Raw genomic sequence first — 7782 nt, 5'->3', positions numbered from 1 at the left:
TACACTACAATAAATCCTTGCTAAAACTTCAGAGGAAGTGAAAATACAACATTACATATATGGTATGGGCCCAATTTTGTGTAATTATTGTGGCACACAGAAAAAAAGCTTAAAGAAATATACCGAACCATTAACTGGGGTGATCTCTAAGGGACGCAGTGGTGCAGGGAGGTGGTGAAACAGGGATGCGAAGATACAGGGATGCAGTGGTGCAGGGAGGTGGTAATAGAGGGATGCAGTGGTGATGCAGGGATGCCGTGGAGAGGAACAGACGTGGCATCCAGAAGACTAAGCATTGTAAACTTTTGTTTCCAATAATAATCACATGAAGTTTTGTGAGATAAATGCTGAAAAAGAAGGATTAGGAGATATTATGGGGGGAGACTGGTTTTGAGAGCCATGGAGAGAAAATGTCCCGTGACAGATTGTATTGTGAAAGAGGAAAAACTTCCTCAACTCTTATGTTCAGCATTTCAGGCCTGCAAATTAACCTGATGAAAGACAGATTAATAAGAGAAAAAAAAAGTTTATTCAAATGCATAAGGGAGCCTATGAGAAGAACTAACGAGTTTCTTTAGGAAGGAAAATGGGTTTTTAGGGAAATATACAAGAAATGAGAAAGTTTGTGGCAGTTTGCCTGTGCAGGAATGAACAGGCTCCATTTTCTTCATGGCCATGGAACTCCCCCACAGAGGGGTCTATGTTAGGTTACTCTTAGCCATTCTCCTAGGACTAGAACCATCCATCATGGGGGAATATCTGACAGCTTCATGTTCCAGAAGTTGCTACTTTTAGTCAGATAAGGGAAGCTTCAAGAAGGCTTCCTTCTGCATTCATTGACTCTCAAATGTCTTCAGCTTACCATAATCTTCCTATGCCAGCTCTGGGGTTCTCAGTGGGCCCCAGACTTAGATAGCTAAGTATGAGGAAACCAGGTAGAGGTGTTCCCATGCCAAGGTTGGGGGCCTCCAGGGCAGGTTGAGGCACTGAACAACTGGAGGGTAGACGGTCATAGAATGTGACTCAAGGTCCCAGTCCTTAAAAAAAAAAATCTCTGATTTTCTTGAGACAAGGAAAGGGAAATAAATGTTGGAGCTCAGTCCTGGGCTCACAGTAAAATGTCTGAGTTAGACCTGACTGCTATCCACCAAAGTTCTCGGAAGGTCATGGAATGTCCCTGAGCACCAATTTCTCATCTGCAAAGTGGAATAATACATTAACTTCAAGTGCTGGGGGCGCGGGGGTGGGGGGAGGAGGGAGGCTGGAGAAGGGAGGAGTGGGGGTGAGGACAAGGGTGACACTGGGATCCAGTGATGGTGGACTGCCTTGGTTCCAGAATCAAGGAGCTTGGGGCAGTGCCATCCCTCCAGCATGAGTTGTCAGCTAGATAGTCCCTGGACCAGGGTTGACCAAGGCTAAGCCAGGGGCAAAAGGCCGTCCTGAGAGCAGGATCTAAGCATGACAGAGGCCAAATTATCAGGCTTTTCAGCCCAGGGCCCAAGGGCCGCAGTGAGAAAAAAGATGGGCGGACGAAGAAGTGGATGAGCTAGGTATGTTGGTAGAGACAACACCCACGGTGGTTAGGATGGGACAGGCGAAGACTGCTCCACAAAACACATACCTGTGAAGGAACTCGCTCGCCCTGCATAATATTTGGTTGCAGGGCGTCCTCTGCTGGCAAGCAGCTGAACTGCATGCACCTGTCGCAGATACCCAGTACACACATAGAGAGTAGTGCAGCTTTGGGAATAAAGCTAGCGTTTGTTTTTGGTAACAGATTATCAGACTTCAGGTTGTTTTCCCCAAAATAAATTTAAATGTGCTTATATGATAGGAAAAACATCTTGCAAAAATTTCGTATTTTCAAAAGTACAATGCCATAAACGGTATTGAAAGCTTCCCAGCCCCCGTTCAAGGCTTTCGGTTTAAACTCTGAATGAAGCAGCAACAGGTAAATTGTGAATTCTGGTGAATTGTGGCAAAGCCTTGCCAGAAGTTGATAAAATGGATTGCCCTGGTGAATCACGAACAAACTGTTTTGCGTGATTTTTTCTGGTTCTCTGTAATCACGTTGGGGGAAAAAAAAAACTTACTTCAGGTCATCATGAATAATAGATTTTGCTGATCAATCACTGTGAGTTTTTGGTTTATGATATGGAAGGCTTTAAAAGAATTGAGTGACATTTTCATTTATATAAACAAGACTTCTCACCCAATGGCTCTAAAAATAAGGAATAAGAATAGAATTGGTCTAATGCAGATACTTTAAAGCAACCAAGGCCAATAGGAGAAGGGGACCAGGAACTAGAGAAAAGGTTAGATCAAGAAGAATTAACCTAGAAGGTAATACACACGCACAGGAAATCAATGTGAGTCAACTCCCTGTATAGCTATCCTTATCTCAACTAGCAAAAACCCTGTTCCTTCCTATTATTGCTTCTACTCTCTCTTCAACAAAATTAGAGATAAGGGCAAAATAGTTTCTGCCAGGTAGCGAGGGGTTGGGGGCGTAAGGGAAGGAGCGGGGGTGGGGGCGAAGGTAGGGGGCGGGGGGAAGGGGGGAGAAATGACCCAAACATTGTATGCACATATGAATAAAATTAAAATTTAAAAAAGATTTTAAAGGAAAAGAATAGAATTGGTGCTGAAGTCTGCCTCATTTGACAATGGATGGATGAAATGAGGAAGATGTGTGCTACTCATTATGAAATGCATTCCTAGTAAAGATCCACATTTTAATTCTTAAAAACTAGTTTATCACACAGTATAATACAGTGTATCATTTTGATCAAGGGTGTACTGACCACAACTGATAATAACTTAAAATCCAGAACCAATTGTAGTGTATGGTGCCCTAATAATTTTTGATTATACATAATTTTTGCAGAAATGTATGAAAGGCTGATCAATAAAATATTTTCAAGCAAAGAATATGACATTAGGATAAAATAATGTGTGAAAAGTGGGATGAAAATATTGATTTTGAGGAGAAAAGAGAAGGAAGCAAATGTTTCGGTGGTAAGGAAGAGCCTGTGTAAATTTTTAAATGGATGATATCAAATATCAAATTATCATGACAGATTCCATTGTAATATGCAAATGTATTAAACTGTAAGTGCTTAAAATTATCTGGCAAGTGAATCCTTTGCAGCTATGTAAACGTCTAATGAAATTTACATGGTAACTTAGGAATGTACCAGGGAATGCTTAGTTTTGCAAAATATGTTTGAGGACACACAAGAGAAATAGGTTTGAAGATCTTTAATACTCTCTACCAATAGACTATAAGTTTTGGAGGCATCTGAGGCCAACTGATCAATACACAGAATGAGGAACCCAGTAGCAATTTGTATCCCCCCAAAACAATACTAAGCCAGGTGTGGTGGTACATATCTATAATCCCAGTACTCAAGAGGTAGAGGTAGGAGGTTCATGAGTTCAAGTCCAGCCTGAACTACATAGCAAGACCCTGTCTCAAAAAAAAATCAACAATTACAACAATAATAATAGTAATAATAGCTGACAGGGTAATTGTTCTATGCCAGGCACTGTTCTGAACACATATTAATTCTCAAATCACAACATTGTGAGGTAGGATGTACTAATATCTCTTTCACAGATGACAAACTGACATAAAGGGGCTGAATGACTTACTTGCTAGTGACAAGGCCAGAAAGAAGACCCAGTAGTTGGCCCACTATGCTGATTGCCTGTTGAATTGTTCTTTTTACTTTTGGTTCTTTAACTGATACATAAGCAAAAAATTGTATATATTAATATGCAATAGCACATGATGTTTCAATATATATACACTGTATAATGTTTAAATCAGTTTAAACATCTACTTAAATACTAATCTTTTTTATGATGAATCCTTTCTTCTAAAATGTGCAGTAGAGGTAGAGGGCTGGGGCTATGACCCAGTGTTAGCACTTACCTAGCTGCACAAGGCTTTGGGTTTGATCCCAACACCACAAACGTGTATATGTGTGTGTGTGTGTGTGTGTGTAGATATACAGTACATCCTACAGTGCACACTAAAACTTCTTGCTCCTATCAAACTATAACTCAGTACCCAATGACCCCATCTTTCCCTCTTTAATTAAAAAAAAACATATCTGAAGGCAAGGGATGCAACTCAAAGATAAAGTGTATTCTTAGTATGTGCTAGACCCTGGATTCAAACTTTGGATCCACCAAAAACAAAGAAAAAAGTATTTTACAAAAAGACATTATAATGGTTTCTTCCAGTACCATAATGGGACCTACCCCCCAACACAGTGTTAGCACTTACACATACACACACACATACATGCATGTGCCTATCAGCTTTGCAGATCCCTTCCCTGGAATTCTGGCTCTCAAACTTCAGAACCACCAGGGATGTTTGTTGAAAATGCAGATGCCTGGGATGGGCTTGTGAGGAAGCCCCAGATGCTACCTTTTGCTCAACCTCCTGGTGGTTCAGCAGTTACCTGAGGCTGGAGAAGGGCTGCTGTGCAGGGACAGCTTGGACCCTAACACAGACCTCAGGCCACCTGTGGCATCCCTTCCACCTCAGCTGCCACTCCATTGACTTTTGGGAAAACCCACTGAGAATCATAAAATGGTGTATTGTCCTTCTTTCTTGGTGTCCTCAGTCTACAAGATAATGCTTATCCCATCGTACACATGAGAAAACTAGGGCTGAGCTAAGTTAGGTGACCTGCTAAAGCCACACAGCTGAAATTTGGCTTAGGTGTTAGATTTCTGCTCCCACCTTCACCCCACACCTCTGCCAGGTCTACTGACATTCTCTCTTTAGCTTTTTAACCCCCAAACAGTAGCCTTCCCAAACTGAGGCCTCCATTATTTCCTCCGGATTCAGCTTTAGATGATTCTGGCCACCAAATCAACTCAACAAATACTGTGCCCAGCTAGAGGTAGGCTTCTAACACTAAGGATTCTGTGGTTGGAATCCTGTTTCCTCAAGGCAGCTGTATCAGCCAGAGCCCATCCAGGATGTCAGAAACCACTTTGAGCATCTGCAACAGAAGACACAAAGACAGGTAACAGGAAGTCAGTGCACAAGGAGAAATCCTGGAGGTAAGCAATCACAGGATTTGGAAATGGAAGGATAGAAAACAATATATCAATGCAATGGAATTGAAACTCAAGCAGAAGCAGCTATACTCATATCTGTCAAAGTATATTTCAACTCAAAATTAGTCACAAGAAGCCAGGCACTGGTGGCTCACACCTGTAATCCTAGCTACTCAGGAGGCAGACATCAGGAGGATTGCAGTTCAAAGCCAGCCCAAGCAAATAGTTTGCGAGACCCTATCTCAAAAAACCCTTCACAAAAAAGTACTGGTGGAGTGGCTTTAGATGTAGGCCCTGATTTCAAACCCCAGTACCAAAAAAAAAAAAAAAAAAAAAAGAAATTAGTCACGAGATAAAGGAGATCACTACATATTAATAAAGAGAACAATCCAAAAAGAAGATGCAACAACTGTAAACTCATATGCAACAAACATTGATAAACCCAATTTCATAAAACAAACATTACTATACATAAAGAGACAGATCCAGATAAGATAATAGTGGGTGACATCAATACCCTCATCTTATCAACAGCTCATCCAGACTCCCAAAAAATTAACAAAGAAACTTTAAACTTCACCATAGATCAAATGGATTTAACAGACACATGTAGAATGTTCCATCCAATAGCCATGGGTACACATTCTTCTCAGCAGCCCATGGATCTTTCTCTAAAATAGACCACATTTTATGGCATAAAGCAATTCTTAACAAACACAAAAAATTGAAAAAATTCCCTATATTTTATCAGATCATAATGGAATTAAATTAGAAATCAGTAGCAAGAGAAACTATACAAATATATGAAGACTGAATAATATACCTTTGACTGATCAGTGAGTCATTGAAGAAATCAGGGAGAAAATTTAAAATTTCCTAGAATCAAATTAAAATGAAAACACAGCTCACTGGAACCTTTGGGATACACCAAAGGCAGTTGTTAACACTAAGTTTTGATCTATGAGTGCTTACATTAAAAAAAAAATCAGAGAGATGATGTGGGAGCACATGTCTGTAATTCCAGTACTTGGAAGGCCGAGGCAGATGGATCACAAGTTCAAGGGCAACCTGAGCACATAGTGAGTTTTGCATAGCAAGACACTGTCCACTCCCCTCCCCCAAAAAGAAAAAAATATAAAACCCTCAAATAAGTAATCTAATAATCCACCTCAAGGTCTTTGAAAAACAAAAAAAAGCCAAATCCAAAATTAGTAGACAGAAAGAACAAAATCAGAGCAGAAATTAATGAAATGGAGACTAAAAGAACAAGACAAAGAATCAATGAAACAAAGAGTTGATACTTCAAAAAGATAAACAAGATTGGCAAATTCTTAACCAAACTAACCAAGAGAAAGAGAAAGAAGACCCAAATTTTAAAAATCAGGATGAGAAAGGGGATGTTACAACAGTTACCAATGAAATTCAAAGGATCATCAGGGAATATTTTGCAAACTTATATTTTGGAAAAATAGAAGAAATGGATAAATTTCCAGAGACATAGAACCTACCAAAGTTGAACTAAGAGTAAATAAACAACCTAAACAGATCTATAATAACCAATGAGACTGAAGCAGTAATAGTCTTCCAACAAAGGAACTGTTGGATTCTACCAGACCTTTAAAGGAAAACTAAAACCAATGTTCCTCAAACTAGTCCATAAAATAGAAAAGGAAGAAATGCTGCTGAATCTGTTCCACAAAATCAATATTTACCTTGATACCAAAACCAGGCAAGGACACAGAAACAAAAGAAAACTATATAACAACTTCCCTGATGAACATAGATGAAAAAAAGCCCAATAAAATACTTGCAAACCAAATCAACAACACATTGATTTCATTCCAGGGATGAAAGTATGGTTCAACATATACAAATCAATAAATGTAATACAGCATATAAACAGAATCAAGGATAAAACCACATGATCATCTCAGTAGATGCAGAAAAGCCTTTGACAAAACTCAACATCTTTTCATGATAAAAGCTCTGAAGAAACTAGGAATAGAAGGAACATACCTCAACATAATAAAGGCTATATATGACAAGCCTATTGCCAACATTATGCTAAATGGAGGAAAACTGAAAGCATTTCCTCTAAAATCACTAATGAGAAGACAGTTTCCATTCTCTCCATTCTTCGACAATACGGTGCTTGAATTAGTAACCAGAGCAATAAGTCAAGAGGGAGTAATAAAAGGGGTACAAATAAGAAAGGAATAAATCACATTTCTCTATTTGTATATAATATGATTCTATACTTCAAAGACCCTAAAGACTCCACTAGAAAACTCTAATAAACACTTTCAGTATAGTAGCAGGATATAAAATCAAATAGTAGATTTCCCATATCCCAACACTCTAAGAAAGAAATGAGGAAAACAATACCATTCACAATAGCCTCAAAAAAAGATAAATAAAATACAGAGGAATAAACTTAACACATTGAATCACAGATTCAATATAATCCCCAAATTCCAATGACATTCTTCATGGAAATAGAAAAGGCATTCTAAAACTCATATGGAAGCACAAAGACCCCAAATAACCAAAACTAAAATCCTGGGCAAAAAAAGTAATGTTGAAGGTATCATAATACCTGACTTCACAGTATACTACAGATCCATATATGAAAAACAGCATGGTACTGGCACAAAAACTGACACCAGCAGTTCCTCTATGAATAGCATAGAGGATCCAGAA

The sequence above is a fragment of the Castor canadensis genome, chromosome 3 (genome assembly GCF_047511655.1).
Source record: "Castor canadensis chromosome 3, mCasCan1.hap1v2, whole genome shotgun sequence".
Taxonomy (NCBI): domain Eukaryota; kingdom Metazoa; phylum Chordata; class Mammalia; order Rodentia; family Castoridae; genus Castor; species Castor canadensis.
The sequence above is the reverse complement of the archived record's forward strand: the minus strand, read 5'-3'. Positions refer to the sequence as shown.